General features: G+C 40.6%; 1 protein-coding gene and 1 pseudogene across 6 annotated transcripts in view; one reads left to right on the forward strand and one right to left on the reverse strand.

Moving 5' to 3' along the window:
• LOC119002631 (ubiquitin-like protein FUBI) overlaps positions 1-1,551 on the reverse strand; it is a 31,818-nt pseudogene extending 30,267 nt beyond the window's left edge.
• The window catches only part of STIM1 (stromal interaction molecule 1), a 185,275-nt gene that overhangs the window by 74,037 nt on the left and 85,882 nt on the right, over positions 1-25,356 (forward strand). The window lies entirely within an intron of this gene.

A 25,356-nucleotide genomic window follows, 5' to 3' on the forward strand; every position in this document is an offset into this window, starting at 1 on the left:
CCCACCATTCTCCCCCCCTTAGTTTATAACCACGTGTCTCAAGTTCTTTAGATTCTATATTTCCCCCACTATTCTCACCCTCCCCCCTATCTATTTTCTACCTACCATCTATGCTATTTTCTGTGCCTTCTCCCCCCTTCTCCTCCTCTCACCCCCCTGTTGATAACCCTCCATGTGATCTTCATTTCTATGGTTCCACTCCTGATCTAGCTGTCCTCTTGGTTTGTTTTTGTTTTAGGTGTGGTTGTTAATAACTGTGTGTTTGCTGTTCTTTCACTGTTAATATTTTACATCTTCTTTTTCTTATATAAGTCCCTTTAGCATTTCATATAATAAGGGCTTGGTGATGATGAACTCCTTGAATGTGACCTTATCTGAGAAGCACTTTATCTGTCCTTCCATTCTAAATGAAAATTTTGCTGGATAAAGCAATCTTGGATGTAGGTCTTTGGATTTCATGACTTGGAAAACTTCTTTCCAGCCCCTTCTTGCCTGTAAGGTCTCTTTTGAGAAATCAGCTGACAGTCTGATGGGTACTCCTTTGTAGGTGACTGTCCCCTTATCTCCGGCTGCTTCTAGGATTCTCTCCTTCATTTTAGTCTTGGCTAATGTAATTATGATGTGCCTTGGTGTGTTCCTTCTTGGGTCCACCTTCTTTGGGACTCTCTGAGCTTCCTGGAATCCTGGAAGTCTATTTCCTTTGTCAGACTGGGGAAGTTCTCTTTTATTATTTGTTCAAATACGTTTTTCACTCGTGGCTGTTTCTTTCCCCCTTCTGGTACCTCTATAATCCGGATGTTGGAACGTTTAAAGATGTCCTGGAGGTACCTGAGCCTCTCCTCATTTTTTTGAATTCTCATTTCTTCATTCCTTTCTGGTCGGATGTTTCATTCTTCCTTCTGGTCCATTCCATTGATTTGAGTCCCAGTTTCCTTTCCATCGCTATTGGTTTCCTGGACATCTCCCTTCATTTCAATTAGTTTAGCCTTCATATGTTCCTCTAATTTGTGACTGTAATCTACCAATTCTGTGAGCATCCTGATAAATAGTGTCTTAAATTGGGCTTCTGAGAGGCTGGCAATCTATTGGTCGCTTATAGTTATTGGCTCTGGGACTTTGAGTTCTTCTTGCACCATCCTTTGGACTGTTCGTGCCTGTTAAGTAGCAGGATCAGAGCCCTAAAGTGTTCACCAGAGCAGGGCAACTCAGTTGCTGGGTTGTGACCTTGTATGTGGGGGCTGGGTCAAAGAGGGACAATGGCTTCCCGTCTGCCGCCTGCTGCCTTGACCCCCACTGGCACTGCAGCCACCACCGTCACCAGGCCCACGTGTTTCGTTTCACTGCACGCAAGTGTGCCACTGCCGTCAGTCCTCCACCACTGGGTTCGCCCCCTGGGGCCTGCGTGGTCCATCTCACTGTGCGCGAATGTGCGACTGCGGTCAGTCTGCCCCACACCCCGACTGGTTCCGGGCTGCCTGTGCGCCTAGGTCGGGGGATCTGTCCTGCCCGACCCAGCTCCGCTGCTGGCTCCGCCTCTCTTACCGTCCCCATTGATCGGTTCGTAGTTGTGGGACTTCCGTATAATTCAGTTTTCTGGTCTTTGGGTGTGTCCTTGTTCCCAAACCTTTGTTGTATTCAAACTTGGTTGTGGGAGAAGGCACAGTGTTTCCACCTATGCCTCCATCTTGGCGGAAGTCTCTATTCATAATTTCTGTAATTGGTAAAGTTGATGAGGGTGAGACAGTTAGAAAAAACTTGGTGAAGGACTGGGCACAGGAGACATTCAGGGAAAACTTGATGAATGACTGAATAAAAATTAAAGTTGATCCAGGAAGACCTCATAGTGGAAGCCAGGAGACTAAAGAAAGCTGTTCCCTCCCAGTGTCACTGGCATCTTTGGTTTTGGTGATGATTCCTGTGGTTTGGCTTTCCCAGTGTTAAACACAACCCTGCTGGCGCAGGGAAGGAGTGTGGTTTGTGAGACTGGTGTTTCATCTGGTGAAAGCCAGGTCTGTAATGAAACTTCGGGGAAAACCCCACATCTGGCCTACTACTGCCTTGGGTCTTCTGAGCCCTTCCTTGCTCCCTAGTGGCAATTCCAGGAAATAGACCTTGTGTATCTCCATTCTGTGGAATTTGCAAATAACATTTGTTGAGTGCTTATAACACTTTGTTGCGTGCTTACTATGTTGTCTGGAACTATTTTAGATATTTTACAATTCTTTCAATGATCGTCATAATGTTCCATGAGTAGATACTTTGATTTATTTTTACTTTTCACTGGACTTTATAAAATATATTTTTATATTTTACATAAAATGCACTAAGATGTACTCATTTTAAGTGTTCAAGTTTTGACATATATATGTGTGTGTGCGTGTGTGTGTGTGTGTGTATGTGTGTATGTGTGTAACCTCCCCCCACAGTAAAGGTATACAACATTTCCATCAGTACCTCACTCTGCAGAGGGAAAACCTGAGGTACAGTGATTTGTACAAGGTCTCATGGGTAGTAAGTGATAGAACCAGGATCTGAACACAGGCTCTCTGACTCCAGAGCCTCTGTTTTTAACTACTGTGCTATATTGCCTTCCATTTCTTCACTTGAGGTCCAGCCATTGCCCCTCTTGCTCTGGTGGGTAAGTGCAAAAGGAGTAAGATGACATAAGCTTAAAATATAAGCACTAAAGGGATCTTGGGGAGGAGGCCCAGAGATAGGGAGTAGGGAGGAATGAAGCAGCTGTCTCAGTACCCCTAGAATCCCAGGACCAAAGCAGGCAGAGCTATGACGCCTCCCTGGAAAAAGTCCAGCCATTGTTAATATAACGAGAGTGGTTTGTGCAACATTGATATAACCTGGCAGCCAGGGAGAGTGGACTGGAGTGTGCATGTGTGAACAATGACAACTTCACTGTATTAGTCAGGGTGGGGACTGTAGATGCCATTGAGTTGTGCATGTTTACTGTGTGGCCCTTGCATTCAAAATGACTGAGCAAGTAGAACAATAAATCTGCATCAAATTCTGTGTTAAGCTTGAACATTCCTCCACTGAAACTATTCAGATGATTCAGAAAGCCTCAGCTTATGGGCAACTGGTGATTGGCAGCTTCATCATGACAACGTGCGTGCTCATGCATCATATCTCATGCAGAATTTTTTGGTAAAACATCAAGTTACCCAGTTGACTCAGCCCTTCAACAATCCAGATTTGGCACCCTGGGACTTCATTTTTTTTCCCAAAACTAATATTACCTTTGAAAAGGAAGAGATTTTAGACCATCAGTGAGATTCAGGAAAATAGAATGGGGTAGCTGATGAAGATAGGAAGAACTGTGTGAAGTCCCAAGGTGCCTACTTTGAAGGGGACTGAGGTGTCATTGTCCTAGGTACAGTGTTTCTTGTATCTTGTATCTTCTTCCATAAGTGTCTCTATTTTTTCATATTACTTGGCTGGATACCTTCTGGACAGATGCTGTACTTGCCTTTTGCCCAGCCTTTTCCTTTCCAAACCTGCAAAGAATAGAGCCCCTAACAAGGTATAAAATAGTGTCTGAAAAGGGGACTGGCTCTTAGGCTCCCATAACTGTGATACAGAAAAAAAGAAAAGGAGAAGACACAATAGTTTCACATGGTCTCTGAGTGGTATCAGTGGTAGGCTGCATCCAGTTCTGGGTTGGGCACTATGAGGGCAACATGGACAGACCGGTGTATGTGTAAGGGAGGCAAGGTGGAGAGGGACCTTGAAATCTAACCCTTTGAAGAGGGCTTAAATGAGCCAGTTTTTGGAAGCCTTGAAGAGCAAAAGTAATCATTGTCTTCATATTCCTGAAAGGTTATTCTTTGGAAGAGCAAATCAACTTGATTTTCTGGGTGGCTTCAGAAGGCATAAATTGAACCCTGTGGGTGGATAACAATGTAGAATATTTTGGAAAAACTAAAGTACAATGGGTGTGACGGACCTGGTAAGCTTGTCATCAACTTGGAGTGCAAATAAAGTCAGATCTTTTTTCAATATTAAAATTAATCTCTTGAGTGAGTATGAAATTAGCTGGAAATTTAGTAAGACTCTCTTTGGGCCTTGGCTCTTTGCTCTTTTTCTTTCTGAAGTATTCAAGGATTTTAAGGATTTATTTAGTTCCAAGGGGTCAGGCTTAGTTTTAAATAGAGAACTATAGGATTTTACTGGTTTGCTGGTGGGCCCCAGTTTTAAGCTCTGTTGATGATACACAGTATGGCTTTTAAAAACAAAGCTCTCACTGGATGCTGTTTCCTCATTTAGTGCAGCCATGAGGACTTGGTTCTGCACAGGTTTCAGTAGTTCTTTGAGGAAGGATGATAGTGCCCCTTCATTGTCACCTTTGCCCCAGGTTCCACTATGCTTGAGTTCTCAAAGTAAATGCTTTTAAGTTCATAGATGTGTATAAGCTCACTCACTGAAGAAGGAAACCCCTATGATCTCCAGTTGGCTGGGTTTAGAAGTATTTTTAGATTTAGCCACATTCCAGTTCCAGAATAAGTCTTAAGTCTTCTTCATGATCATTTTGGTTATAGTATTGAGCTTGGAATGCTTATTTAGATTTTCTCTATCCTCAGTATGAGTACTTAGAGTAGTCTCTTAGTATCCCTTACTACTTAGTATCCCTTACTGACTTAGAATCCTAGTCTGTGAGAGAAATTCTGATAGCATTGAACCTCAAATGAAAGTGGGGTCAAGGTTTCAGTTTCCTGTCCTGGAAGGTCTTTGGACCCTGTGCATATTTGTATTCATTTCCCCCAGCTTTGCATGCTGAATGTTATTGAGAACAGTCTTTGTCAAGTCACAAAAGATCATGTATATGCACTTCCCCAAGGGTAAAGTGTGTCCACCTGTTTTATATTTATATAGTTAAAGGGGACCCCTCAAAACAATAAACTTTAAAATAGCAATTTCTCTAACCAAATATCAGTTGTTTAACCTGGTTCCCAACTGAACAAGGAAGATTTTTCTTTTTTTTAAATTATATTTTATTGATTATGCTGTTACAGTTGTTCCAATCTTCCTCCTTTACCCTCCACCAGCCAGCACTCCCCACTCCCTCAGGCAATGCCTCCACAATTGTTCATGCCCATGGGTCATGTGTATAAGTTCTTTAGCTACTCCATTTCTTATACAGTAGTGTACATCACCAGGGCTATGCTGTAACTACCTATTTGTACTTCTTAATGCCCTCACCTTTTCACCCATTCCCGTACACCCCTCCTCCCATTTGGCAACCATCAAAATGCTCTTTATATCTGTGATTCTGTCTCTGTTCTTGTTTGCTTAGTTTGTTTTTTAGATTAAATTGTTGTTAGATTTGTACTTATTGCCATTTTATTGTTCATAGTTTTGATCTTCTTTTTTGTAAATAATTCCCTGTAACATTTCCTATAATAATGGTTTGGTGATGATGAACTCCCTCGGTTTTTTCTTGTATGATAAGCTCTTTATCTGCCTTTTGATTCTAAATGACAGCTTTTCTGGGTAAAGCAGTCTTGGCTGTAGGTCCCCACTTTTCAGGACTTTGAACATTTCTTGCCAGTTCCTTCTAGCCTGCAGAGTTTCTTTTGAGAAATCAGCTGACAGTCTTATGGGAACACGCCTGTAAATAACTAACTTCTTTTCTCTTGTTGCTTTTGAGATTCTCTTCATCTTTAACTTTTGTCATTTTCATTAGGATGTGTCTTGGAATGGGCCTCTTTGCATCCATCTTGTTTGGGACTCTTGGTGCTTCTTGGACTTGCATGTCTGTTTCCTTCATCAAATCAGGGAAGTTTTCTTTCCAATAGATTTCCAATTTCTTATTCTTTCTCTTTTCCTTCTGGCACCCCTATGAGGCAAATGTTGTCCCAGCCACTACTTATACTATTCTCTTTCTTTTGGATTCTTTTTTCTTCTTGTTCTGGTTGGTTGTTTTTTTTCCCCTTACGTTCCAAATTATTGATTTGATTTTAAGCTTCATCCACTCTACTGTTGTCTCCCTGTAAATTGTTCTTTATGTTAGTTAGTTATCCTTTGTTTCTGACTGCATCTTTTTTTAATGCTGTTGAGGTCCTCACTGAGTTCCTTGAGCATCCTTATGACTAGTGTTTTGAACTCTGCATCTGATAGATTGCTCATCTCTATTTTATTTAGTTCTTTTTCTGGAGTTTTGATATGTTCTTTCATTTTGACCATCTTTTTTTGTCTCCTTGTTTTGGCAGTCTTCCTGTGTTTGTTTCTATGTATTCAGTAGAGCTGCTACGACTCCCTGTCTTGGTAGAATGGCCTAATATAGTAGGTGTCCTGTAGGGCTCAGTGGTACAGCCTCCCCTATCACCCATGCTGGGTACTTGAGGTGCACCCTTTGTGTGGGCTGAGTATATCCATCTCTTGTAGTTGAGACTTGGTTGCTATTGGCATATCAATGGGAGGAATTTACCCAGGCTAGTCAGCTGCAAGGACTGGCTATGACCACTTACCACCAACCTCTGTCCTTTGTGAAGGGTCAGCTGTGCAGGGCAGGGTGGTGGTGCTCCACTGTAATTGTCCATTGGGTGTGCAGGCCCTGGGGTTTCCCATTTGGTGCAGGCCAAGGTCAGCCCCCACCTTTGACCTGGGCCACCTTGCCTGAGCTATATAGCAATCTGAGATGGCTGCTGCTTGTGGGGTTGGAGATTCCCAGGCAAAGCCAGGCTGTGAATTGAGACTGGCTGCTTCTAGTGCCGGGTGTGGTGCCACTTAGCAAAAGGTATGTGGCACTAGGGGCTTGCTGAGGCTGGCCAGCTGTTACTTATTTGAGAGGATTTAGGAAGTGTGAAGCATGAGTCAAGGCCAGCCATTTGTATCTTGGGTGGGCCCATAAGTTGGGTGGGACAGAGTCTCAGGGGATCTTTAGGGTGGGGCAAACAGTGGTAGCCAGGTTGATGAAGTCTCAGATGTGCCACCCCGCTGCCACATCTGTGGCTCTTGGGGGGAGGGTTCAGAAAATGGACAATGGCCTTTACCCCCCTTTCTGTCTGGGAGAAAGCTGTCCTCCAGCTTTCGCTTTGATGCCAAATACTTATCCTTGCTGATTTTTCAGCCAGAAGTTATGGGGACTTATCTTCCTGGCACTGGAACCCTGAGCTGGGGGCTTGGTGTGGGGCTGGGACTCCTTGCTCATGAGGTATCCCTTCCGAATTTTTATCCACCACATGTGGATGTGGGACCAGCCCATTCTGCATCTCTACCCCTCCTACCTGTCTGGATAGATGTGTTTTTTAAATTCTGTAGTTGTCAGACTTCCATTCAACTTGATTTCTGATGGTTCTGAGTGATGGTTGTTTTGTATTTTATTTGTAATTTTGATGTGGTTGCGGAAGGAAGTGAGCCATATTTACCTATGTCACCATCTTGATTGGAAGTCAGGAAGATTCAGAACTGCTTGTCTTTGGAGTGGGCCCACCCAGAGATCTGACATCACCACTGTTAAACAGATACTAGAGCTACCTAGGCCTGGTGTAAGGAAATGCTGAATTTCTCATTGAGACCACTATCCAGAATGAGTAAGGTTAACATTATAAAATGTGAGAAAGGGAAGCTGGACTATGTAGTCTGTCTTTTAAAACATTGCTTGATTGTAGGGCTCTCAGAGGATACGTGTACACATAGGCAGTGACATCATAATTATCTGGTGATTGACTGGAAGAAAGATGAGAGACGGGTAGGGGTTAGGATGAGTTAACTGAGTTTGTGCTGTGATTTCTGAAAATCTTATAGGCCCAATAGGAGGTCAGGAAAGTAAGTGAATGTGATGAAGTTGAAGTTTCCACTGATCTCATTTCCGCATTTCTTCTGACCACTGCTCCCCCTTTAGGCCAAATACAGCTATAAAACAGTCTTTTATGTTCTGTATGTTTTACCACAATTAAAAAAATAAAGCTTTTGTAATTGAACAACAATAAAATAATTTTTAAAAATACAGCTTTATACTTTGTCCACTATGTTAATCTGTCCTTTTCTCATTTGACCCTCTCAACACCTTGCAATATGGACAATTAAGTGCTTTTTATGCCCTTTTTAGAGGTGAAGAAATTGAGGTTCAGAGAAATTAACTAACTTGCCTCTCTGGATTATATACTAGATTGAGTGGTATCCTCAGTACTATCAATAAATATTTGTTGAAAAAAATGAATGAACCAGAACTAAAGCCCAGCCCTGACTGGTGTGGCTCAGTGGGTTTGATGTTGTTCCTCAAACTGAAAGATCCCCAGTTCGCTTCCTGATCAGGGTGCATTCCTGGGTTTAGGGTCATGTCCCCAGCTGGGGGTGTGCGAGAGGCATCTAATCGATGTTTCTCTCTCACATTGATGTTTGTCTCTCTCTGTCTCCCTCCGTTCTCCTTTCTCTAAAAATAAATAAAATATTTAAAAAAAAGAAAAGAAAACAAGAAAGAACTAGAGCCCAGATTCTGTGTTTCCTTGACTCGTATTTTGCTTCCATATTTTCCTGAGCCTCCTGGAGGCTTTGTGTGAACAACTTTAGGATTTGCTGGTTTTTGCTGGCCTTCTCTTTGGGATTCCCTCATTCTATAGCTAAAGTTGTGTTTATTCGTTAGAGAACATCATCTCAATTGTGTTGCCTACAGAGAGGGAAGAGAAAAACACACTCCACCCACTGTAATTCTTTTTTTGTTACTTGTTTTCTGGAATCTTTATATCATTGCTGACAAGAATGACTCATAGACTTCGCTATGTGTTTTTCTTGGTTAAGAGAACTCTTTCCTTAGCTGTAGAAGAAATTAATTATGTACGGTTAAGGCACAGGTATTTAGCAGCTTTACCCAGAACACAGCAGTTTCTCTTCTAGCTAAGCCCGGTTGGTAAAACTCTGCAGCCACTGTGTGCTTAGCTATTTGTTAGGTGCTATAGAGAATGCTCTTCATTGAGAGACTGAGTCCAGTCAGAGAGACAAGGTACATATGAGGTCTGTCCTGAAGTTATCCAGACATATTATATGAAAAATAGAGATATTTACTGAAGAAGCTACAAGGTACAAGAAACCTTGTATATTGGATAGTGATACCTTAATACCCCTCAAAGTAGGCATCTTGGGACCTCACACAGTTCTCCTAGTCTCCATCAACTGTCTCATCATATTTTTCTCAGTCTCATCGACAGTATGAAATCTCTTTTCTTTCAAAGGTGACTTTAATTTTGGGAAAAGCCAGAAGTTGCAGGGTGCCAAATCTGGGCTGTTGGGGGTGCTGAGTCACCTGGGTAATTTGATGTTTCACCAAAAAATGCTGCATAAGACATGATGCATGAGCAGGCGCGTTGTCGTGATGAAGCTGCCAATCACCAGTTCCCCATAGCTGCAGCCATTGGATTCATCCAAATTGTTTCAGTGGAGGAATATTTAAGCTTAACATGAAATTTGATGCAGATTCATTGCTCTACTTGCTCAGTCATTTTGAATGCAAGGGTCACACAGTACACATGATCACTCAACGGTATCTACCATCCCCACTGACTAGTACAGAGAAGTTGTCATTGTTCACGTGTGCACATTCCAGTCCACTTTCCTTGGCTGCTAGTTTTACATTGATGTTGAGGAAATTGTTCTCGTTACATTAACAATGACAGGACTTTTTACAGACAGACTTCGTACCTGAACAGAATAGTTTGAGACAGCTTTTAATAAAATGGAAATTCAAATAGTAGACATATAAATATTGCAATGTGGGGAATAGGTCATAATGGGCTTAGAGGGTGTAGTTGAATGAGAGTGGGCTTTAGAACTGTGGGCCATTGACAAGTTAACTTTATGAACTACATTTTCCTTACCTGTAAAATGGGCATTATAATAGCAGCCTCACAGGTTGTGAGGATTAAATGAAGTAATGGATAAAGCCCCAGCCTCATGACTAATACATGGTAGCCATTAAACCAGCTATAATTCCCTCCCTAGAAGAGCTAAGCCTAAAAGGCGACTAGGTTTAGGGGGAGAGATAGAGGGGAAGAACAGTGATGAGAAGAAGGGGAATGGGAAGTGGCGGATCCCGTACATATGTCAGTCTGGTGGGAGTGGAGGGTATATGGTAGAAACAGTGAGAAGTAAAGCTAAAGACACAGGAATTTGGACTTTATTTTTAAAAGGTGTTATATGAGAAGTGTTTTTAAGCCCTGTATTCAGGTATTCATATTATGTGTATAAAAAGCTCTTCTTATACTCTGCAGTGTAGTGTAATAGCTAAAAGCTTGGACTCTAGAGCCTGACTGCCTATCCTGAAACTTATTTTCCTTCTATGTGCCTTAGTTTCTTTCTTTTTTTAAATTGAAAAAAAAAGAATTAAATAAATTGAGTTTATATATATATTTAAATATATTTTGATTATGCCATTACAGTTGTCCTATTTCCCCCTTCATTCCCCTCCACCCTGCACACCCCTCCCCCACCATTCCCCCCCTTTAGTTTTTGTCCATGGGTCTCAAGTTCTTTAGATCCTATATTTCCCATACTACTCTTGCCCTCCCCCTTATCTATTTTCTACCTACCATCTATGCTACTTATTCTCTGTACCTTCTTCCCCCTTCTCCTACCACTCCCCTGTTGCTAACCCTCCATGTGATCTTCATTTCTATGTTTCTGCTCCTGATCTAGCTGTCCTCTTGGTTTGCTTTTGTTTTGAAGTGGTTGTTAATAACTGTGAGTTTGCTACCCTTTCACTGTTTACATTTTTTATCTTCTTTTTCTTAGATAAGTCCCTTTAATATTTCATATAATAAGGGTTTGGTGATGATGAACTCCTTGAATTTGATCTTATCTGAGAAGCACTTTATCTGTCCTTCCATTCTAAATGAAAGCTTTGCTGGATAGAGCAATCTTGGATGTAGGTCTTTGGATTTCACGACTTGGAATACTTCTTTCCAGCCCCTTCTTGCCTGTAAGGTCTCTTTTGAGAAATCCACTGACAGTCTGATAGGAACTCCTTTGTAGGTGACTGTCCCCTTATCTCCTGCTGCTTCTAGGATTCTCTCCTTCATTTGAATCTTGGCTAATGTAATTATGATGTGCCTTGGTGTGTTCCTCCTTGGATCCACCTTCTTTGGGACTCTCTGAGCTTCCTGGATTTCCTGGAAGTCTATTTCCTTTGCCAGATTGGGGAAGTTCTCCTTTATTATTTGTTGAAATAAGTTTTCCACTTGTTGCTCTTCCTCTTCCCCTTCTGGTACCCCTATAATTCGGATGTTGGAGCATTTAAAGATGTCCTGGAGGTTCCTAAGCCTCTCCTCATTTTTTTGAATTCTTGTTTCTCCATTCTTTTCTGTTTGGATGTTTCTCTCTTCCTTCTGGTCCATTCCATTGATTTGAGTCCCAGTTTCCTTTCCATTACTATCGGTTCCCTGTGCATTTCCCTTCATTTCACTTAGTTTAGCCTTCATTTGTTCCTCTAATTTGTGACTAAAATCAACCAGTTCTGTGAGTACCCTGATTACCAGTGTTTTGAACTGCACATCTGATAGGTTGGCTATTTCTTGGTTGCTTAGAGTTATTGGCTCTGGGGCTTTGAGCTCTTTTTGAGCCATAATATTTTGGTCAGGTCGAGCCTGTTACATATGAATGGCAGAGCCCTAGGTGTTCTCCAGGGTGGGGCAACCCAATTTCTGGGTTGTGATGCTGTATGTGGGGGCAGGGTCAAAGAGGGACAATAGCGGTCCCCTCTGCTGCTTCCCACAGCTGGAGCCTGCATGGTCTGTCTCACTGCTCGCTCCTTTTGCCTGGTTTATCTGTGCGCGAATGTGTGACTGTGGTCAGCCTGCTACCTTAGGCCCTCACTGGGTCTGCCCATTGCAACCCCATGCTTGGGATCTGCCAACTGCTGCCTGTGCACCTGGGTTGGTCTGGCGGAGTTTTCCTGCGCAACCCCACTCCACCAGCCACTGGCTCTCCCCCTCTTACTGGTCTGGCTGAACGGTTCGTTGTTCGGACTTCCGTATAGTTCAATTTTCTGTGTTTTGGCTGCATTTTTGTTACTAAAACTTTGTTGTCCTTAAACTTGGTTGTGCGAGGAGGCACAGTATTTCCACCTACACATCCATCTTGGCTGGATGTCCCTAAATTGAGTTTATATTGGTTAATAACATGTAAGTTTCACACGGGCAAAATAATACTTTAACGTCTGCATATACTACATCGTGCTTACTACCAAAAGTCTAGTATCCATCCATCAACATACGCTTGACCCCCTTTTCCTGTTTTTGCTATCCACCGATTAGATGTGTTCATCTCTAAGCATTTTTTCTTTTTTTGCTGTTTAAATGTTTTGTTTTTGTTTTAATGTTACACATGTAGGTGAAATCGTATGGTATTTATTTTTTTATCTGCCTTATTTCACTTAGCATAATACTCTCAAAGTTCATCTATCTTGCAAATGGTAGGTCTCATCTTTTTATGGCTGAGTAATATCCCATTGTATTTATGCACCACATCTTTATTCATTCATCTGTCAGTAGACATTTAGGTTGTTTCTACATGTTGGCTATTGGAAACAATGCTACAGTGAATGTAGGTTTGCATATTTATATATCTTTTTGATTTAGTGTCTTTATATTTTTTGGATAAATACCCAGACGTGCAATAGGCAGATCATGTGGTAGTTCTGCTTTTAATTTTTTGAGGAATCTCCATACTATTTTTCATAGTGGCTATACTAATTTGCATTCTCACCAACAGTGTTTTGGGGTTCCCTTTTCTCTGCATCGTCTCCAATACATGAAGTCTCGTCTATTTGATAATAGCCATTCTAATGAGTGTGAGGTAATATGTCATTGTGTTTTAAAAATTTATTTATTTTTAGAGAGAGAAAAACATCCATGTGAGAGAGAAATATTAATCAGTTATCTCCTTTATGCGCCCAACCAGGGATTGAACCTGCAACCTAGATATGTGTTCTGACTGGGAATCAAATCCACAGCCTTTTGGTGTATGGGATGATGCTCCAACTAACTGAGCCACCTGGCCAGGGTGAGCCTATGTTTGTCTTTAGAGTTGAGATGAATTTCCTACAGGCAGCACATAGTTGAGTATTGTTCCTTAATCCACCACCCACTCTGTGTTTTTTGATTGGTAGTTTATTTCATTTACATTTAGTGTAATTTTTGATATATGAGGGCTTACATTGCCATTTAATCTTTTGTTTTCTATTTGCTCCATACCTCTGTTATTTCTTTTTCCTTATGTTTCTGCCTACTATTTTAGTTCGGTAGTTTTCTGTGATGTTTTTCTCAGTTTTATTTTTTTTTTATGTTTTGTGTCATTGCTCTAGATTTTTGTTTTGTGGTTACCACGTGGTTTATAAAAAATGTCTCATAGACTTCTGGCCAAGATGGAGGCATAGGTGAAAATACTGTGCCTCCTCGAGCAACCAGAATTAAGGATAACAAAGATTTAGAAACAAAAACACAACCAGAACAGACAGAAAATTTAACTGTATGGAAGTCTGACAACCATTCAACCAGACCTGTAAGAGAGGCAGAGTTGGGGGCCCGTGGAAAGGGGTTGTGGTAGGAAAAGGTGGTGTCTGCCAGACCCAGGAGTGCAGGTGGTACAGGACTAGCAGACCCCGGGCATGGGGAAGAAATGAGCAGAGCATGCAAGGTGGTTGGCTGACTGCAGTCACACATTTGCATGCAGATAAACTAGGCAAAAATGGGCAGCGAGACAGACTGTGTAACCAAGGGCCCCAGTGATGGGAAATAAAGCCTAAAAGCACCAATTGAAAAGGTGCTGGGAGAGACTCCCAGCCTCACAGGAGAGTTCACTGGAGAGACCCACAGGATCCTGTGGGTCTCTAGAATGTACACAGGCCCACCCACCCAAGAACCAGTACCAGAAGGGCCCAATTTGCTTGTGGGAAGCGGCAGAGGGGACTGAAATCCAAGAGACAGCAGAGCAAGCACCACTGTTCCCTCTCTGACCCTGCCCACACATATAGCATCACAACTCAGCAATTGGGTTGCCCCACCCTGGTGAACACCTAAGGCTCTGCCATTCATATGTAACAGGCTCGACCTGACCAAAATATTATGGCTCAAACAGAAGAACAAATCAAAGCCCCAGAGCCAATACTTTTAAGTGACCAAGAGATAGCCAACCTGTCAGATGTACAGTTCAAAACACTGGTAATCAGGGTGCTCACAGAACTGGTTGATTTTGGTTGCAAGTTAGATGAAAAAATAAAGGCTACACTAAGTGAGATGAAGGAAAATACACAGGGAACCGATAGTAATGGAAAGGAAACTGAGACTCAAATCAATGGAATGGACCAGAAGGAAGAGAGAAACATCCAAACAGAAAAGAATGGAGAAACAAGAATTCAAAAAAATGAGGAGAGGCTTATGAACCTCCAGGACATCTTTAAATGCTCCAACATCCGAATTATAGGGGTACCAGAAGGGGAAGAGGAAGAGCAACAAGTGGAAAACTTATTTCAACAAATAATAAAGGAGAACTTCCCCAATCTGGCAAAGGAAATAGACTTCCAGGAAATCCAGGAAGCTCAGAGAGTCCCAAAGAAGGTGGATCCAAGGAGGAACACACCAAGGCACATCATAATTACATTAGCCAAGATTCAAATGAAGGAGAGAATCCTAGAAGCAGCAGGAGATAAGGGGACAGTCACCTACAAAGGAGTTCCTATCAGACTGTCAGTGGATTTCTCAAAAGAGACCTTACAGGCAAGAAGGGGCTGGAAAGAAGTATTCCAAGTCGTGAAATCCAAAGACCTACATCCAAGATTGCTCTATCCAGCAAAGCTTTCATTTAGAATGGAAGGACAGATAAAGTGCTTCTCAGATAAGATCAAATTCAAGGAGTTCATCATCACCAAACCCTTATTATATGAAATATTAAAGGGACTTATCTAAGAAAAAGAAGATAAAAAATGTAAACAGTGAAAGGGTAGCAAACTCACAGTTATTAACAATCACTTCAAAACAAAAGCAAACCAAGAGGACAGCTAGATCAGGAGCAGAAACATAGAAATGAAGATCACATGGAGGGTTAGCAACAGGGGAGTGGGAGGAGGTGACGGGAAGAGAAGGTACAAAGAATAAGTAGCATAGATGGTAGGTAGAAAATAGATAAGGGGGAGGGCAGGAATACTATGGGAAATACAGAATCTAAAGAACTTGTGACACATTGACATGAATGAAAAGGGGTAATGGTGGGGGAGGGGTATGCAGGGTGGAGGGGAAGAAGGGGATAAATGGGACAACTCTAATGGCATAAGCAATAAAAGATATTATAAAAAAACCTGAGAACAATCTCATACACACAAAAAAAGTCTCATAGATAAAATAGCACTTTTTCTGATTATAGCATTTTATTTGCCTACACGGTTTCTTTCCATCTTCTTCCTCTTCCCCTTATATGTTTTTGTTGTCACATGTTGACCCTTTTTATGTTGTGAGTTCGTTACCCAATTGAAGTAGCAATAGTTATTTTTAATGTTTTTTCCTTTAACCTTTGTGCTAAATTTTAGTGATTTGAAATCACTAAACCCTGATTTGAAATAGTTTTGAAACTTTCTGATGCTATTGGTCCATTCATCATAGTACTCAAGGTTTTGTATGGTTTTGGTTTTTCATTTGTTTTTGGTAGAAGAGCTCCTTTAAACACTTCTTGTTAGGCAGGCCTAGTGGTGAAATCCCTCAGCTCTTATTTGTCAGGGAAAGCCTTTATTTTTCCTTCATATCTGGAGGAAAACTTTGCTGGATAGAGTATTTCTGTCTGGGGTTATTTATCTTTTAATATTTTTAATATGTCCTTTCACCCTCTCCTGGCCTATAGAATTTTTGCTGACAGCATGATGGGGATAGCTTTGTAGGTTACTACAAAAAAAAAGCTAGTTTTTTTCCCCTGGCTTATTTTAATATTATTTATCATTGACCTTTTCTGAAAAGATTTTATTCATTTATTTTTAGAAAGAGGGGAAGGGAAGGAGAAAGAGGGAGAGAAACAATCAGTTGCCTTTTGCATGCCCCCACCTGGGGATCTGGCCCATAACGTAGGCATGTGCCCTGACTGGAAATCAAACCAGTGACATTTGGTTTTCAGGTTGTCACTCAGTCTACTGAGCCAGACCAGCCAGGGCATATTTATCATTGACTTTTTATTAAAAAAATATTTTATTTATTTATTTTTTAGAGAAAGGGGAAGGGAGGGAGACAAATACCAATATGTGCTCGGTTCTTACATGCCCCCTACTGGGGACCTGGCCTGCAACTCAGGCATGTGCCCTGACTGGGTATCAAACTGGTGACCCTTTGATTTGCAGGCTGGCACTCAATCCAGTGAGCCACACCAGCCAGGGCTATCACTGACTTTTGAGAAGTTTAATATAATATATCTTGGAGAAGTTCTTCTTGTGTTGAAATAATTAGGTGATCCCTTAGCTTCATGGATTTGTATAAACAGTTCTTTCCCCTGGTTTGGTAAGTTCTCTGTTATTATTTCTTTAAGCTTTCTTCTTTCTTCTTCCCCTCTTTTCCTTCTAGGATACCCAATATCCAAGTGTTGCTTTCTCTAATGGATTTGAAAAGTTCTTATAGAGTGTTTTCATTTTTTTTATAATCTGAGTTCTCTCGTCTCTTCTACCATTTCTAGATTTCTTTCTTTGAGCTTGCTAGTTCTCTCTTCCATATGGTCTGCTGTATTCCCATTGCTTTCTAATGCATTCTTTATTTCATTTATTGAGTTCTTCAGCTCCAGGACTCATGCTATTTTTTCCCTCCAATCTCTCTGGTAAAGTACTTTTTCTGTTCATTAACTTATTCCTGAGCCCATTGAACCTTTCCAAAAATTTTTGAAGCTCATTGAGTTTTTAGATGACAGCTACTTTGAAGTCTCTGTCAATCAGATTACAGTCTTCTGTGAATTTAGGTTTAGTTTCTGGAGAATTGTCATTTTGTTTTTTTGTGATACTGTGTTACTGTAATCCTCTTCCAGCACATTTGAAGTGTGAACACCTTTTTGAGTTGCCCGTAGTTATGTTTGATAGCTAGTACTTTCCATCTTCCTCTCCCTTGCCAGTGGCATTGCTGGTGCGTTTGTTGCCAGTGCTTGTGCCTTCCAGGTCACTGGTGCCTTGCTGCTGTCAGTGTCACCTGGTCACAAGCACCATCACTGTTCCTGAAACCTCTGGTCTTGGGGTGCTTCTGCGGTTCCTGCAGTCTCTGGTCTCAGTCACTGCTATGTTTCCTAGAGCCTCTGGTCTTGGGAACCATGCCTAGTTTTTGATCTGAAAAAATGGTGATGATGATGGTGACAAACATGTAGGGTTATTGTGAGGATTAATGCTATGACAAATAGAAAGTGCTTAGAATAGCGCTTGGCACATAGTGCTACATAAATGGTATCTGCTATTATTAATTAAATGAAACAAAACTTTTATAAAACTGTCCTTCTTGACAGACTTTTATAATTTAAGTAAAAGCTGATCCATTAACTGAGAGATTGACACCTGCACTTTGAAAACCTCTATTATAGGTAATGAGGAATCATCAACATGATGAACAAGGTGAGGCCTGCATCAAGTGGTGGTAAACAAGATCTGATTGGGAGGCAGGATGATTGAGAGGGAGGAGAATTGGCAATGGGCTCTTGAGATTGGGTGTGTTTATGTTAATTCATTTAGAATTATGTATTTATTGCATTTGGAGGTAATTCCTGGTAGAGTTAGGCACAAGTATAGGAACTGGCCAGCTTTGGCAAAGAACTTGAGTTCAGGTGAGGGAAGTGCAGCAATACCACAGCAAACAGTGCTGCCTTAGAAAAAGCATTGCTATCCATTTTTTGAGAGGATAAACATTGCACAAATAAAATTGGGTAATTATTGAGAGCTGTAGGAGGCTCCTCAGAGGAGGTATTGCATGGATTGGGATTGAAGGTAGGGTAGGATTTGATCATTGGAAGGACGGCATGGAGGTGAGAATGGATGTAGTGTATAATTTAGCAGCCAAACTTCAACAGTTTGCTTTTCCCAGAGTAGTACTCCTTAAATGGCTATGTAATATCTAGACTACACGTGGCAGTCTCATTATGTGGGCTGCATAAGTAGTCCTCATTTCCTGAGAAGAGTGGTCTGTGGTGCTTGGGTGTCACATTGCCAGCTTCTTTGCAGATTTCCAAATCTCATGGGGTGAGGCTCAGCTGGCAGCTACTCTCTTTTATTTGGATAGAGCTTCGGGGAAGGGCCTAAGAACCTGCTCCCCTACCTTCCTTTCCAGTGCTGCTTGTGCTATATGCCTTGACTGGGCCTAGTTGAAACATGCATGATCTTGGTGATAGGTGGGTAGGGTGCCAGGGAATACTGACTGCTGATTTTGGGCTTCCACTGAATGGACTGTGGTTTGGCAGGAACTGTTTGCTTTACTGTGTTTGTACACCCTCAGAGGACTTTTGTCTTTATATTTGGCCAGCTCAAGTTTAAAATACTAAAAGTTGCCTTATAACTGGAACGTTTCTCATTTTGGCTGGCTTTAAGTATTAAGATCATTAATGATAATATCACCAGCTGAGCTCTTTGTGAGATAAGTGGTTCTGGCTGCTGTGGGAGCCAGTTTGCAAAGCAGGAAGTAGAAGTGTGTGAGGATGAAATAGAGAAGTCTCTATGATGCTCAGAGCTTTGGTCCTGTTTGAGTGCAGGATAGAGCTAAGTCTATTACAGAGTTTGATGGACTTTACCTGGAGCACGTGCTTCGGCAGGATAATATCACTTTTGAAGCAACCAGAGCCACAGTTTATTTCTTTTATCCCAAGGCAACTCTTCTGCTAGGAACCCAGCAGTCTTTAGTTTACCCTTAGAGACTTCTCCAGCCCTTTTAGTGCAGGCTCAGCATTCTAGTATTCAGTTGTTCCATATTCCCTAAGGCCAAGACAGTAGCATCTTCTCTAGGAAGGCTTTTCATGACCCTTAAGGGAGAATTAATCATGTTGCTTTCACAGAACTTGGTATACCCCTTGTTTGTAGCTCTTTCCTTATATCCTTATTACCTATCTTCCCCACTAGTAGGTTTTATTTCCCCTGCAATGCTATTGTGCTTTAATTTTAAAAGATTGTTTACTGGTGAACATAGCTTTTTCAAAAAGAGCCACATGCCACATCAAGGTTCCCCCCAAAAAATAAAAATAAAAAATCTTCTGGAATAGATGGAAAAATATACCAAAAAACAAATACAACTTCCCTTCATTCTTCCTTTCCATGTATCACCCATAGTCATAATATTAAGAGTTGAAGAAAACAAATTATGTATATGAAGTTCACATAAGCAAAAGAAAGAAATAAATTCATCAAAAAATGGCTTCATTTTTAACAATGAAGCCCAAACTAGGTAAGGTAAGTTTTTTGAAGGCAGAGGTTTGTTTTTTTAATTATGTGGCTCTAGCATGTAAATGTATACAAAATAACCATTAATAATGAAGAATGAATGAATGAATGAGTTAATGGTGGATTTTCAGTACTTTTCCCTATTAGGAGATCAAGACCCCAACTAAGACCTGGCTGGTGTAGCTCACTGGATTGAGCACGGGCTGGGAACCAAAGGGTTGCTTGCCGGTTCAATTCCCACTCAGGGCACATGCCTGGGTTGTGGGCCAGGTCCCCAGTATGGGGCATGCGAGAGGCAACCACATATTGATATTTCTCTCCCTCTTCTTCTCTTCCCCTCTCTCTAAAAATAAATTTAAAATTCTTTTTTAAAAAAGACCCCAACTGAGTTAATTTGGTGAGTAAACCTCAGGCTGGGGCCAAATTTGATGTCTTTTTGTACAAACTTAAGATATTATGAAATATTCTTCTCTCTTGGGGTGTTTTCCCCTTGCCATTCCTTTTTTAGTGTTCCTCTTTTTCCTAATTGCCATTTAAAGATTTGTATGCTGAGAATGAGTTGGTGGATGGGAATGTTTCTCTAAGGACACTGGGTCTAATGGCAGCCAAAGCTTTGTCTTTGATCACCGCACTGACTGAATCACTGGCTTTGAGGTATCAAGGGAGGGAGCATGGGTATATGTAAGTGGGGTTTAAGAACTTTGTGTACATGTGTGATGTGGGGTGGAATGGGGAGGGGGAATGGGAGTGATGGTAAGATGAAAAGAGAAATTTAGAGTTTTTAACTCTTCCTCAGTACCATGCATGTTGTAGATTTTTCCTTTTTGTGATTTAGAGTCAGTGGTCTAGTAGAAAGAGCAGAACTCAAGAGGCTTGACTTTATTCTGCCACCAGTTTACTGGACCACCTAGTACAAACCATTGCTGCTTTATTGGTCTTATTTTCTTTATTTGTTAAGTGGGATCAGTAATATCTGCCCTGTCTGATATCTTTGACTGTCTCGAGGATTGGTAAGATGCTGGAGGAAGTTCTGTAGAACAGAGGTGATGGTTCCCTGATCACAGTAGGTGAAGAGTATAGTGACTCTTGTCACCATCCTGTCTTTTCTCACTGAAGCCTTCCTGTCTCTGGAGGAAATCAACTATTGTAGCCCAGTCCTTGGTGCTCAGCTGCCTCTGACTTTTCTATTCTTTCCAGCTTCTAGATAGTCACTCTTCACTATATATAATGTGGGTGACTCTGTAAGGCCAGTTGTCCCAGTAAGACCCTCTATTACCTCTGAGTTTCCTCCATCAGAACAGGCACCGAGCTGTCTTGCCATTGTCATTTTGTAGGTAGGTATTAAGAGTATAGGCTTTCTAGTTAAGCACCTGAGTTTGAATCTTTGCTTTTTTTAAAAAAGATTTAGAAAAATTTATTTATCTTTAGAGAGGAAGGAAAGGAGAGAGAGAGAGAAATATCAATGTATGGTTGCCTCTTGTGTATCCCCTCCTGGAAACTGGCCTGCAACCCAGGCATGTACCCTGACAGGGAATCGAACCACGATCCTCTGGTTCGCAGGCTTGTGCTCAGTCCACTGAGCTATACCAGCCAGGGCTGAATCTTTACTTTTACAACTAACTGGCTATGTGCTCTTAGGCAAGTTACTTAATTCCTCTGTGCCTTATTTTCCTATCTGTAAAATGAAGGGAATAATAATTTAACTGCCTCACTGAGTTACTGTGAGAATTAAATGAGGCAATATATGTGGAAAGCTCAAAGTAGTGCCTGGCATATAGTAAACATTCAAACATGTTATGTATTATTATAATAACTATTACTTAATGGTCTCTTTCCTGATTAAAACTCATATAGGCCAGGGACTGTGCCTGTTTCCTCATTATATCTCTAGCCCTTAGTACAGGGTTAAAACAGCAGGTACTTGCTAAGAATTCCTTTTTTAAAAATTGAATTTATTGGGGTGACATTGGTTAATAAAATTATATAGGTTTCAGGTGTTCAATTCTACAATATATTAATCTATCAAGTCCAGTCTCCTTCCATCATCATTTATCCCCCCATATGCTCTTCTTCCTCCCCCCAAAACCTTGTCTTTGGCAATCACCATACTGTCTGTGTCTTTGAGGTTATTATTTTGGGGGGCTTAATCCCTTTACCTTTTTTTGCCCTGCAATGTCCCCCACTTGGAGCTATCAGTTTGTTCTCTCTCTGTGAGTCTGTTTCTATTTTGTTTTTTAGTTTATTTTGTTCACTAGATTCCACATATGAGTGAAATCATGTAGTAATTGTCTTTCGCTGATTGGCTTATTTCACTTAGCATAGTGCTATCCAGGTCCATTCATGCTATCACAATAGGTAAGATTTCTTTATTTTTTAAGGTTAAGTACTATTTAATTGTGTAAATGTATCACAGCTTTTTATCCACTCATCTAGTGATGGATCCTTGGGCTGTTTCCAAATCTTGACTATTGTAAATAATGCTTCAGTGAATAAAAAGGTACGTATATTTTTTTGAACTAGTGTTTTGGGTTTCTTCAAATGTATTCCTAGAAGTAGAATCACTGGGTCATAGGCAGTTCTATTTTTAATTTTTGAGGTATCTCCATACTGCTTTCCATAGTGGCTGCAGCAATCTGCATTTCTACCAACAGTTCACAAGGGTTCCCTTTTCTCCACATCCTCACCAACACTTGTTTGTTGATTTATTGTGACAGGTATGTGGTGATATCTCATTAGCATTTCTTTGATGATTAGTGATGTTGAATATCTTTTCATACTTCTTTTGGTCAACTATATGTCCTCTTTGGAGAAGTGTCTATTCAGGTCCTTTGCCTGTTTTTTAACTGAATTGTTTGTTTTTTTGATACTGAGTTGTGTAAGTTCTTTATAAATTTTGTATATTAATCCCTTATGGGATATATCAGTAATGAATATGTTTACTAACTCAGTGGGTTGTCTTTTCATTTTGTTGATAGGTTTATTTATTTATTTATTTTTTGCTGTGCAAAAACTTTATAGTTTGATGTAGTCCTATTTGTTTATTTTTCCCTTGCCAAGGCAATATGTCAGAAAAAATACTGCTATGTAAAATGTCTGAGATTTTACTGCCTATGTTTTCTTTTAGGATTTTTATGGTTTTGAGTCTAACTTTTAAGTATTTAATTCATTTCTAGTTTATTCTTGTGTGTGGTATAAGAAAATGGTCTAGTTTTATTTTTTCAACATTTACTGAATAGATTATCTCTACCCTGTTGTGTATGTTTTTGCCTCCTTTGTCAAATATTAATTGACCATAAAGGTGTGTGTTTATTTCTGGACTCTATTCTGTTCCGTTGGTCTGTGTGTCTGTTTTTATACCAGTACCATGCTGCTTTGATTACTGTAGCCTTGTAGTATAGTTTGATATCAGGTACTATGATTCCTCCAACTTTGTTCTTTTCTCTAAAGATTGCTGTGGCTATTTGGCATCTTTTGTGGTTCCATATAAATTTTTGAAATATTTATTCTAGTTCTGTGAAATATGCCATTGGTATCTTGATAGGAATTGCATTGAATCTATAGACTGCTTTTGGTAATATGGATATTTTAATGATGTTAAGTCTTCCTATACATGAACATAGTATATATGTACTTTTTAAAAGATTTGATTTATTTATTTTTAGAGAGAAGGGAAGGAGAGGAGAGAGGGAGAGAAATATCAATGTGTGGTTGCCCCTTGCAAGCTCCCTACTGGGGACCTGGCCTACATGTGCCCTGATTGGGAATGGAACCAGCGATCCTTTGGTTCACAGGCCTGCACTCAATCTGCTGAGCTACACCAGCCACTGAGCTATACTGGGCAGTATATATTTATCTTCTTCAATTTTTATTTGTATCAATTATTTGTATCTTCTTCAATTTTTTTCTTCAGTGTTTTATAATTTTCTGAGCATGGGCTTTTTACATCCTTGGTTAAATTTATTTCTAGGTATTTTATTTTTGATGCAAGTATAAATGGGATTGTTTTCTTAGTTTCCCTTTCTGATAGTTCATTACTGGTGCATAAAAATGCAGCTGAATTGGATATTAATTTTGTATCCTGCTACTTGACTGAATTCATTAATCAGTTCTAGTAGTTTTTGGTGGAATCTTAAGGGTTCTCTATATTTAGTATCATGTCACCTGCAAATACCAGTTTTACTTCTTTCTTTCCAATTTGAATGCCTTTTATTTCTTCTTGTCTGATTGCTGTGGCTAAGACTTCCAGTATTATGTCGAATAGGAGTGGTGAAAGTGGACATCCCTGTTTGTTCCAAGTTTTGAGGGAAACACTTGTAGTTTTTTGCCTATTGATCATGATGTTGGCTGTGGGTTAAGAATTTTTTAAATGAAATATACTGATACTAACTTTATAACTATCTATGTCCAAGAGACTTGTCTTCTCTAAGCTCTAGTTTCCATATCTGTTAAATAGGAATCATAATATTTGTCTTGCAGAACTGATGTGAGAATTGAATATATATGAAATTCTAGGTGTTGTGTGAACGTAGTTTCCCTTCATACCTGCCAGCTGTGTGTTATGTGGGGGCCCAGCAATTTGCTAATTACTGTAGTACCCCCATAGTAACCTGCTTGCTATACTCTGAGTTGCTTCTGAGGTGATGTTTTCTGGGTTTTGGGGCTTAGGACAGAAGAAGGAATTATTACTACCTTTGGATTTCCCTTAGTGTTTTCAGCCTTTCCTGTTTGCCTGCCTGGCTTGTTCTTTTTTGGATTCTAAGTTCATAGAATAGCCAGAATATTTTTTCTCACTCTTAGTTTTTCAATGTGTTTAAATCAACCAGAGCACTTTTGTTTTGACTCCTTTAAGCTTGCTCTGTTTGGTCCTTGTCTTTCTGCATTAGCTGTTAGTATATCCTGCTTATTTTTAGTTTTCCTGACCTGTTACACTTTTTCCAAGGCCAAAACAGCACCCACACCATCTGAGGTAAATCACTTTATATGGGTGACTTTAACGTGTAGGAAGCACACTGGCCTATAAGGCAAAAGATCTAAATTCCAGTGCTGGCTATGCCACTGTCTTGCTGTGTGACCTTGGGTGAGTCTCTTTCCCTCTCTGGGTCTCAGGCTTCTCAGCATTAGAATGATGTTAACTAAGTAAGTTGTTTCTAAGCGTTCTTAAATTCTTAGTGAGTTTGGACAAGTTATTTTTTGGGGAAGTGGGGTACTTAGCTTCCTCATCTTTAAAGCTAAGAAGGTTGCACTGAATAATTTATAGTCTTTTTTAGGCCTGCGTATTTTCTCCTCATTCTTTTTTTTCTTCTTCTTCTGATTTGTATTGCTTTCTGGAGCATTTCTGTGACGGTTAACAGCTGTGGACAGGAAACCCTTGAACACTTCTAACTTGGCAAAGGTTGTTGCTCCCTCTGAACCTCATCCCAGCCCATTTCCTGTGTTTACAGCATTTGGGTTTTTCACTTAGTGACAGGCCTGACAGGTCTTACTCCAGTTCTCTCTCCATGGCCTGGTGCAGGGTAGACCAAACGAGCACAAGTTTGGGAGTTGGGAGACAGGGTTTCAGCCTCTATTCAGCTATGTGATTTCAGGGATGGTGTGTGACTTCAGGCAAGGGACCTCCCTTGTAACAGTTCAATGTCCTCATCTGTAAAACCAGTGGGTCTTTCTGGCTCTGATTATTGTAAGCTATGAACATTTGCCTCCCTTTTATTCCCCCCGAAGAACTCTCTGTTTAACCTGTTTCTTCTGCATGTTCCACGCTGGAAGAGACCTAGGGGAACTCCCTTTGCATTTCCTATATGGGAAAAAATTAGGGGAAGAAAGGAAGCCAAACAGCTATCTCAGGCCTTGATTGGCAGCTGAGAGGAGTTGAAGTGGGGAGTTGGTGTAACTGAATTGCCCAACAAATCAGATGTACAGTTGGTAGCCAGGAGGACACTAATAGGCATTTATTCTTATGAAGACTCTAGAGACAGTATTCCAGTTCCAGC

This window comes from Sturnira hondurensis, unplaced genomic scaffold (genome assembly GCF_014824575.4).
Source record: "Sturnira hondurensis isolate 20B ecotype Veracruz unplaced genomic scaffold, ASM1482457v3 Scaffold0017746, whole genome shotgun sequence".
NCBI classification, from domain to species: domain Eukaryota; kingdom Metazoa; phylum Chordata; class Mammalia; order Chiroptera; family Phyllostomidae; genus Sturnira; species Sturnira hondurensis.